Below are 11,244 nucleotides of genomic sequence, written 5' to 3' on the forward strand. Positions count from 1 at the left end.
TCTTCATAGGTATGATCAGTGAATGGTATTCCAAGTGACCTGCAAAAGACAGTAAACCATTGTTAATGGTAGGAGCTGCTAAGGAAGGCTCCAAATCCACATCCAATACACAAAAATAAAGCTGTGTACTCCCATTCTAACACTTTTTATTTTTATTTTTAGGTGACTTGGACATTTTCGCTCCTAAGATCTGCGTTCAACCAACAGACTGGCCTAATGTCACACGATGTCAATAGTAAGTAGCTTGTGCCTCTTACAACTAGGAAGTAGCTTGCTTTCTCCCGCAGGGTTTTGAACGATAATCGTTCCATGTAAAAGCATGCAGAAAATGAATGACTGGGTCAGAATCGTCCAGTTGTTCACTGATGAGGGGAGAGGACAGAATATGGGGGATGTAATGAGGGGAGAGGACAGTATATGGGGGATGTGATGAGGGGGAGAAAACAGTATTTGGGGGATGTGATGAAGGGGAGAGGACAGTATATGGGGGCTGTGATGATGGGAGAGGACAGTATATGGGAGATGTGATGAGGCTGTCAAGCAGCCTAGCAGTGGTGTACATTCACCATGTCCAGTGGCGTCAAGGTAAATCATTACCAGACAGTATATGCAGGATGTGATAAAGGGAGAGAGGACTACATGGGGTCTGTGATTGGGGGGAGAGGGCAGTATATGTGAAATGTGATGAGAAAGGAGAAGACAGTATATGATAATTGTGATGTATAGGGGATATGATGAGCGAATAGGATAGTATACGGGGGATATGTTAAGGGGAGGGGCCAGTATATAGGGGATGTGATAAGGGGAGAGAGAATACTATATGGGGGATGTGATGAAGGAAAAGGTTAGTATGTGGGGATGTGATGAGAAAGAAAGTAAAGTATATGGGAGATGTGATAAGGGGAGAGAGGACAGTATAAGGGATATTATGAGTGGAGAGGACAGTATATGGGGGATGTGATAAAGGGAGAGAGGACAGTATAAGGGATATTATGAGTGGAGAGGACAGTATATGGGGGATGTGATGAAGGAAGAGGACAGTATATGGGGGATGTGATGAGGGAGGACAGTATATGGGGGGGATGTGATGAGGGAGGACAGTATATGGGGGGGATGTGATGAGGGAGGACAGTATATGGGGGATGTGATGAGGGAGAGGATGGTATATGAGCGATGTGATGATGGGAGAGGACAGTTTATGGCGGATGTGATGAGGGGAGAGGACAGTATATGGGGGATGTGATGAGGGAAGAGGACGGTATATGGGGAATGTGATGATGGGAGAGGACAGTTTATGGGGGATGTGATGAGGGGGAGAGGACGGTATATGGGGAATGTGATGATGGGAGAGGACAGTATATGGGGGATGTGATGAGGGGGAGAGGACAGTATTTGGGGGACGTGATGAGGGGGAGAGGACAGTATATGGGGGCTGTGATGAGGGGAGAGGACAGTATATGGGAGATGTGATGAGGCTGTCAAGCAGCCTAGCAGTGGTGTACATCCACCACTTCCAGTGGCTCAAGGTAAATCAGTACCAGAAAGTATATGCAGGATGTGATAAGGGGAGAGAGGACAACATGGGGTCTGTAATTGGGGGGAGAGGACAGTATATGTGAAATGTGATGAGAAAGGAAAAGACAGTATATGATAATTGTGATTTATAAGGGATATGATGAGGGGAGAGGATAGTATATGGGGGATGTGATAAGGGGAGGGGACAGTATATAGGGGATGTGATAAGGGGAGAGAGCATACTATATGGGGGATGTGATGAAGGAAGAGGTTAGTATGTGGGGATGTGATAAGAAAGTAAAGTAAAGTATATGGGGGATGTGATAAGGGGAGAGAGGACAGTATAAGGGATATTATGAGTTGAGATTATAGTATATGGCGGATGTGATAAGGTGAGAGAGAACAGTATATGGGGGTTGTGATAAGGGTAGGAGAGGACAGTGTATGGGGGATGTGATGAGGGGGGTGAGGACAGTAGTTGGGGGATGTGATGAGGGGGAGCACGGTCTATGGAGGATGTTATGAGGGAGAGGACAGCATATGGGGGATGGGATGAGGGGAGGGAACAGTATATGGGGGATGTGATGAGGGGAGGGGACAGTATATGAGGAATGTGATGAGAGTGAGGACAGATTATGGGGAATGTGATAAGGGGGGAGAGGACAGTATATGGGGTCTCTAATGAGCGGAGAGAGGACAGTACATGGGGGCTATGATAAGGAGGGAGAGGACAGTATATGAGGGCTATGATGAGGAGGGAGAGGGCAGTATATGAAGGATGTTATGAGGGGGAGACAGAACAATATATGGGGGTTGTTATGAGAGGCAGGGCAGTATATTGGGGATGTGCTGAGGGGAGGGGACAGTATATGGGGGATGTGATTCGGGAGGGGACCGTATATGGGGGATGTGATGAGGGGAGAGGACCGTATATGGGGGATGTGATGAGGGGAGAGGACCGTATATGGGGGATGTGATGAGGGGGGAGGACAGTATATGGGGGATGTGGTGAGGGGGAGAGGACAGTATTTGAAGGATGTGATGAGGGGAGAGGACAGTATATAGGGGGTGTGATGAGGGGAGAGCACAGTATATGGGGATTGTGATGAGGGGAGAGGACAGTATATGGGGGATGTGATGAGGGGGAGAGGACAGTATTTGAAGGATGTGATGAGGGGAGAGGACAGTATATAGGGGGTGTGATGAGGGGAGAGTACAGTATATGGGGGATGTGATGAGGGGAGAGGAAGGTATATGGGGGATGGGATGAGGGGGAGAGGACAGTATATAGGGGGGTTGATGAGGGGAGAGCACAGTATATGGGGGATGGGATGAAGGGAGAGGACAGTATATGGGGGATGGAATGAGGGGAGAGGACAGTATATGGGGGATGGGATGAGGGGAGAGGACAGTATATGGGGGATGGGATGAGGGGAGAGGACAGTATATGGGGGATGTGATGAGGGGGAGAGGACAGTATTTGAAGAATGTGATGAGGGGAGAGGACAGTATATGGGAGATGTGATGAAGGAAGTGGACAGTATATTGGGGATGGGATGAGGTGAGAGAACATTATATGGGGGATGTGATGAGGAGCAGTAGACAGTATATGGGGGATGTGATGAGTCTTAAAGAGGATCTGTAGCACCTGAAGTAAGGAATGTCTTCTCATTCACTGCCTGACTGACATGAGGCTCTTCTTAAGGAGAGTATATAGTAGATAGGTTGTTGAACATTATATATTGTATATAATACATGTGACTATATATATATGTGTGATCAAGGAGACGTACTGTCAGATGATGGGTTCTTCTTCCCCCTTTCGTTTACTTCCTTTCCTTAATTAATTCTGAATACTTGTAAATTTCAGCTTTTTCTTTCCCAGCGGAGGACACGGCCCAGGTACGATCCTGTCCTATAACAGAGCTAACAGTGCGGTTGCTATACTTTGCATCAGCAGGAACCCCTAAACATTCAATCATCCATGGCTAATCTGAGATCAGAGGTGGGCAAGAAATATAATGTCACTCGCAGTCACCAATAAGATGGTGGATCAGTGATTTGCAGCCGACGGCTCTCCAGCTGTTCTGTGACCGCAGTGTGATGGGAGTTACATATCACAGACCACTTTATGTAGTAGTACAAGTATTTTGTTAGTGTTTTATATAATTGAAGCTTAATTTATATAAAACCCTAACAATATACTTGCACTACTACAACCGATCAGCTGTTCAGCGGTCGGTGCACACCTTCACTTATATAACTTCTGCAGGAAGCACGCAGCTCTGTTCCCGCACTGGTGAGGCTTGGTATTACAGGCCATTCACTTCAATGGAAAGTTACCCTGCAATATGAGACCGGACCACTGCTGTGGGAACAGAGCTGTCTGCTTCTTGTAGAGATTAGCTAGTGTGCAAGTGCAGCGGCCCAGCGAACAGCAGAGTGTTGGGGGTCCTGGAAAGCAGACCCCACTGATCTCCTATTGATCATCTATTCTAAGGACAGGTCATCAATGGTTTATAACTGGACAACCCCTTTGTCTTCTCTTATTTCTCTCCAGATTGAGGCCAATAAAGAGCAGATTTCATAAAGAAGAAGCTGAATGAAGAGAAGAAAGAAGCTAAAGAAAACAACCCGGAGAAGCTGGTGTAGTATGTAGGATGCCCTAAATGTCATCTTAATAGGACTAGCATTGTGGTGTGCACCATGTAAATGAGCGTGCAGCTATTTCTGGGGGACTTTTTCCTTCCAGATCCCCCTGTGTATTAATCCTTCGGATTCCATATATCAGCTACCACTATGGTCAGTTCATATGAGGTGTAATGACGATGTGATGCTGGCAGGAAAATTCATCAAAACTGGTGCAGGTGAAAAATGGTCAGTGGAAATCTATTTGCTTTGGGTAACTGCGCCAGTTTTCCTTGCACAAAGTTTATTGAAATTCTCCCTTTGCGAGTAGACTACTGTAGGTGAAGTGATATTCTGAGATGTTCCCCATGAATGGAGCAGAGATAACGCATGCCTACTGCCACTCAAATCAATTAAATGACAGCACTGGAGATTGCTGGGAGTTTGTACAATTTCAGCATTGTGATTGAATGAATAGAGCGACGGTCACATGCGCATTCTCCTCTCCATTTATCTAGGCACTTTCAGGAACTCTTTTCTCAGGATTGGTGGGAGTCCCAGCGTTTGGATCACCACTGATCATAAGGTTATTCCCTATCTGGTGGATACGGGATAATTTTAGTTCTTGGTACAATTCCTTTAAACAAAGGTTTTAAACTCCTCGTTTCTGCTGGAATCAACTCCTGGGTTTGGCTCAAAGAACTGCAGTGGAGTTATTCCAAAAAGCGCTGTGTGGGAAACCACCTTTAGCGTAAGGCCAGACGTAGAATACGCATCTACCGCCGCAGAATTGTGTGCGGTAAATCAGCGATGTGTCACAGTACAAGCAATGCAGATGCGACTTCACGTAACCTTCGCACCACTTGGGGCAGATTTTGCCACTGCAAAAAATTAGTGTCAGATCTGTAACAACGTACGGCTTTACCGTAGCAGTCACTTGGGGAACTCTTTCTATGGATGTGGTATATGATGTCTTCCTTTTGTCTTAGACTTGTGGAAAGCAAGAAGAAAGCTGTCATAAGAACAGAAGAACGGCAACTGAACTTGGAGGTGCAGGAGACTGACTGAGAAGACAAGAAACAGATGGCCTTGAGTTCCTTCAAGCTGAACTATCTGGATCTCCGGATTTCGGTGGCTGGTGAGTTCTTTAATTTCTTGTGGAAAGTTTGCATATTCTTCTTGTCTGCAAATCAATTATGTGCATTGCATGTCTTTATAAGAAAGTCTATTGCTGGTCTCACACATTAGATAGCAGTCGGCCAAATAGTTATTTGGGTGACAGCTATTCCTTTTGACACAGTTGGAACATCCCTGTACACATGAAATGGTAGTCTGGTCCTACCAAAATCAGTGTGTTCAGCTGCTGTTGATCTAATGTGTATGGGCGCATTTTAAAGGGAACCTGTCACCACCTGAGAGCACCATAAACTAAGCTCTACTGCTCATAGGGCAGGTTCTGAGGGGTTCAGGAATGTTATTATGATTACCTGTCTCTCTATTCCCGCGCGGTCACCCACGGAGGTCGGCAGCAGAGGACTCATCTCTACAGCTGTGTGTCCGCTTCCATAGAGCGCAATATGTATTTTCCTGCACAGCCTGCAGACGTGAGTCCACTTGCGCATCCTTTCACATGTGATGGTGTGGGAATGAGCCGGGTGAGCTTAAAAACTACATCCCCGGACTCCTTGGAACCTGCCCTGTGAGCACTATAATTTAGTTTATACAGATTCAAGAATAGGTTTTTGTCCTGCGCTCATAAGGATTACATAAAAACAGTCTGATATATGGAAAACTTACTTAGATGGGAGCTCTCATGTCCTTGAGACCTCCCCAAATGGATTCCAGGCTGGGTAAGTTTATCCAAAACAGTTGTCGTCCAAAAAGGGGGGATTTTAATTGACCAAATAGCAATAAATACAGGTAGGTAGACAAATCACTGGGCACAGGTAATAAAACAGATGGTGCAACGTGTTTCAGGACGGTATGTGGCCTTTTATAAAGCATAGTAAACAGGGTATCAGGACTTCCTTTTATACTAGGTGGTATTCCCTTCATAGAGGAGCAGTGTACTGGCGCTGTTCTCACAGTAAGGCCCACATCGATGACATCACACGTCATAACGCTGGCGTCCGTCACTGCCAGCTTTATAGTAACGTGGTGTCTCCCTGAGCTCGCTCGCCCGGGTGCTGTCACGGCACCTAGTTGTGATGTAACTAGGGATATTAGCTATGTGAAACGTTATCCCGAACGGGCGCTGCGTTCCAGCGCCCGTTCCACTGGACATTGGATGGCCTCCCTGGAGTGTCATGTGCTCCAAAGGGTGCGTTCCAGCGGGGTGTGTATATCTCTTAGCTAGGTAGCCATCCTGAGAGTGAAAAAATGTAGTGTTGTTGTTTGTACAGCATTAATGATTAAAGCAGTGTGTTTAATATGGTCCATCCCTGGTCTAATGTATAAGGTTGTTAAAATGTTGCGGATTTGGGAAACATTAAATATAAATAGTTGTAACATATAGTATTTTTGAATATGAAAACTACACAACTAATTACATATATTATTAAGCAAATAAAAGCAGCTGCAGCACTACTGCGGGCAATCAATATATTATGCCATGGCTGCGACGATACAAGCGGCTGCAGCACTACTGCAGGCAATTCATATCTAAATATAAGCGGCATTGTGATATATATATTTTTTTTAAACTCGTTTTATTGAACAGTATGTATTTTGTACAATACATGAATAAATAACTTTGAATACATCATAGGCTCCTTGTGCTCATGTAATCAAAACTTGAGTACGTTACATTGATATATGCAGTAGTTGAATACAGTGCGTCAGTACATTTTCTCATGGTATCAGTGGAAGGCGGTAACATTCGTTCGTTTTACCGAGCATTCCTAGGTATCGTTGCCCTCAGCAGGTCCTGTAATCGATCTTGCGTGAATACTGTGTACGTTGATCCGCACCATCTTTCCCAAACCTTATTGAATTTTTCAGGGCATTTTCTATTTTTATATACTATTTTTCATATGGCAAAATGGTGTTAATAATATTCTGCCATTTCGAGAGTGTCGGAGGACGTCTGTCCATCCAACGTAGGGCTATTGCTTTGCGGGCAAAGAATAATACTTTGGTAAGGAGTATCCTGTCATGGTATTGCCATTGTTCTTCATCTAGAAAGCCTAATAGGCACACTGCTGGATTGTGTGGTACTGGTATACCCATCAATTGGGTTAGAAATTCTGTGATCACTCCCCAGTACGTATAGATATCTGGGCAGCTCCATATTAGGTGGTTAAAATTTGCGTTAGGTGCTCTGCACCGATGGCACTGGTTTGTGGGTGTCCTATTCATTTTATATAGTCTGGTCGGTGTTAGATAGCATTGGTGTAGTATGTATAATTGTGTTAGTTTATTATTTGCAGCTGGTGATACCGTGGTGTATGCGGACATTGCAGACTCCCAGTCCTCGTTAGTGAGAGTGGGAATGAGCTCTCTCCATCTCTCTACCACCGCCATCGGCGTGTCAGGGATCTTGGATTGTAGTAAGTGAGTGTACAACACCGATATCAGGCCTTTGGGCCCTTGGGTGCGAAGTATGCCTATTAATGGATATTGTGAGAAGGATTGTCTGGGCTCTGGGAATTGTGTTGTCAGAGCGTGCCTGAGTTGCAGGTATCTAAAGAAGCCCTCTCTTGGGATTTGATATAATTGTTGTAATTGTTCGAAGGAGGCCAATACTTGGTCGATATATAGATGTTCCAGTGTGGTAATTCCTAGATTTATCCAGAACTGTTTATCCGGTAGATTCATCAGGTGCGGCAATGCTCTATTGTCCCATAAGGGGGTCTCCAGAGGGGTGTCGTCTTACTTAGTCAGTGCTTTGCATGTCTGCCAGACGTTGACTGCAAGTCTATGGATTGGTAGCATCTGCTTAGTCAATAGTCCTGGTTTTTCCAGGAGGACCCAGAGTGATGCCTCCGAGAGAAAGAACATCAAGTGGTGCTCGGAGTTTGGGAGAAGAGAGCCCGATAACCAGTGACGGATATATCTCACCTGTCCCGCTAAGTAGTAAAGTTTGAGGTCTGGTAGCTCCATTCCTGCCATCTCCTTGGGTCGCTGTAGGGTGTCCATGCGGAGTTTCGCTCTGGAGTTCCCCCAAATGAATGATGTTATTAGGGAGTTAGTTTTTTTGAAGAACTTTTGTGGTATGGCTGTTTCTGCGTGCTCTAGGCAGTATAGGTACTTGGGGAGTATTATCATTTTTATAAGGTTCATTCTGCCCGCTACAGATAGTGGTAAGGAGCTCTAGTTTTTTAATTTTAGTTGTAGGGTTGCCAATAAGGGGGTGATGTTTAAATCAAGGCTCTGAGTGTGATCTCTGGTGATGTGTATCCCTAGGTATTTGAATTTAGGAGTGACTTGTAGTTTACAAAATACGTCTCCCATTTGCCATCCCTCTGGTCTTAGGGGCATAAAAGCGGATTTTTGCCATTTGATACACAGGCCTGAAAAGTTCCCGAATTCATCTATTAGTGAGATAGCCAGCGGCAGGGCATTCTTGGGGTCTGACATGTATAGTATTAGATCGTCTGCATATAATCCTATTCTATCTTCTCGGGGTCCTATCTGGATACCCCTATATGACGTGTGTTGTCGGATTCTCAGAGCCAGCGGTTCTATTGCAATTGCAAACAGGAGGGGGGAAAGTGGGCAGCCCTGTCGGGTTTCTCTGTGGAGTGAGAAGGAGGTGGAGGTCAGGCCGTTTACTACTACTCTGGCTGTCGGAGATTTATATAGAATAGAGATCCACTTGATGAATGAGTCTCCAAATCCAAACCTCCGTAAGACCTCCATCAAATATGGCCATTCAAACGGGACGCCCAACCCATAGCCAGCCGGGACCTTACCTCCGCCGAAGATCTCCGGTAAGGTCTGCAGACCCATCGGCCCCCGCCCAAGACATACCGGGAGCGCCGGGGACACTGCGGCCTGGACGCGCCCAAAGCCGCGGACTAAATTTCCGGCCGCGAGAACCGCGACCAAGCCCGGTAAGAGCCGCGAGAGGGGGGAAGACCTCGGGAAGCCATAGAGGACTAGGGGAGACACCCCGAGAGTAGATACCCCACCGGAACACCAAAGCGGGCAGCAGCGGGCATCGCGCCACAACACCCGGGCCGTGACAGACATAGCCCAGCTCCGCACGGGGAGAATTGCCCGGGAGAGCACCCGGACAACCGGAGAAACCCCCCCCCTGAACCGGCGACCCCCCCCCGAAAACCTGTGGGGACGCAGCGGCCTAGCGGCAGCAGAAGCCACGGCCTAAATTTCGACAGCGACGCCCACAATAAGCCCCGCCCATTACACCAGGCAGGGGAAGGAGCCGAGAGGCAGCAAAGAAGTGTGAAGACACCACACAGCCACACCAACGCTGCAGAGAGGGCCCCAGAACGCAACAGAGGCACAGAGATCCCCTTCAAAGAGAGAGAGGGGGGGGGGGAAACAGCCCAAGAACAGTGGGCAACCATAACTACCACACGAGCCCCATCCCAACCTCAAGAAAAACACAAAACCCAGTACATACCACAGAAAAGATCCCAAGGGACTATCATTCGAATTTAACCCCTGACAAATCCCTAAAGAACAAAACAGCAACAGGGGGGGGGAAATAAGGAAAAGAGGGGAGAGAAAGCACAGACAGCACAAAACAGAATAATTAAAGTACACCAAAAACAGGAGTGGGGGAGATAAAAGCGACAAAACGAAACCAGCAGGAACATTAGTCGCGGAGCGAACCAAAGACCCCAGACAAACAGAGATGGAGCAATAGATAATGAAAGATAAGCCACATCCACAACAAAATTAAACTGCAATAAAACCAGAAAAACCTCAAGAACAGGGAAGACATCTCAGCAAATCAACCCGCATAACCACTCGACTTAAAAAAAAACAAAAAAAAAAACATGGACAAATATCTAAACGAAAAAAACGCGGGCACCTCAACAAGGGCAACACGCCAGCCAAACACAGACAAAACATCTATGGGAGGACAACAAAAGAACAAAGCTGCCAAAAGCATCAAAGAAAGAGAAAGCAAAAGCACACACCAACCTACATCCCCTTTGAAGAACCCCCCACCATGTACCACGGTCTTACCAGACACCGACCACGAGACAATGGACACTTCCGCCATACAAACTAATGACCAACCAATGAATAACAACATGGACATAACCCAGGCAACACTGGTGGCACAAGAGGTGTCAAAAATGAACCAACAAACATGCAGGACATAAACAGTTTCCTAGAATCTGTGAACCTACCAAAACTAACAGAAGAACAAACATCTTTACTAGACGCTGACATACGGGAGGAAGAAGTAAGAGGGGCGATCTCGAGGGCACTAGGGGGAAAAACACCAGGCCCCGACGGATTCTCGACGGAATATTATAAAATACTAATAACAGATATGGTGCCAGTACTGACCCAACTGTACAACACAATATACAAAAACGACACACAAGCAGAGGACTTTGGAGTATCAAGAACGATACTACTCCCCAAACCGGGCAAAGACCAGACAGAACCAAAATCCTACAGACCAATAGCGCTGTTAAACTGCGATTATAAATTCCTGTCCAAAATACTAGCCGACAGACTCCAGCTAATCCTCCCGTCCATACTAGATCCAGCACAGAAAGGCTTTACACAAGGGAGAAGTGCTTTAAAAAACATCAGAGCCGCCATAGCGGCGACGGTCATAGCACAAAACCCCGAGAGCCAGACTACAATGCTGCTGAGTCTGGACGCAGAAAAAGCTTTTGATAAAATGGCCTGGCCATATTTAAACAGACTGCTGGAAAAAAGAGGCTTTGGACAGATTTTTATGAACTATATAGACACAATGCACACAAGGGCCACCACGACTCTCACAGTCAACGGCCTTAATACTCCCAACATAGACTTATTTAGAGGGGCTAGACAAGGCTGCCCCCTTTCACCACTGTTGTTTAATCTATCAATAGATCCACTGCTTAGATACTTGACACAAACAACGCTATTTACAGGAGCCACATGCGGAGGGACAAAGATAAAAGT

The 11,244-nt window shown here is 46.2% G+C and overlaps 1 long non-coding RNA gene across 2 annotated transcripts in view; it reads left to right on the forward strand.

Annotated features, from left to right (window-relative positions):
* Nucleotides 1–4,153, forward strand: part of LOC136601608 (uncharacterized) — a 39,784-nt gene extending 35,631 nt beyond the window's left edge. For both annotated transcript variants that reach the window (XR_010789365.1, XR_010789364.1), the window contains exons 2-3: nt 163–235; nt 4,076–4,153. This is a non-coding gene — a long non-coding RNA (uncharacterized lncRNA). The remainder of the gene's footprint in view (nt 1–162; nt 236–4,075) is intronic.
* The last annotated feature ends 7,091 nt before the right edge of the window (nt 4,154–11,244 follow it).

The sequence above is a fragment of the Eleutherodactylus coqui genome, unplaced genomic scaffold (genome assembly GCF_035609145.1).
Source record: "Eleutherodactylus coqui strain aEleCoq1 unplaced genomic scaffold, aEleCoq1.hap1 HAP1_SCAFFOLD_73, whole genome shotgun sequence".
NCBI classification, from domain to species: Eukaryota; Metazoa; Chordata; class Amphibia; order Anura; family Eleutherodactylidae; genus Eleutherodactylus; species Eleutherodactylus coqui.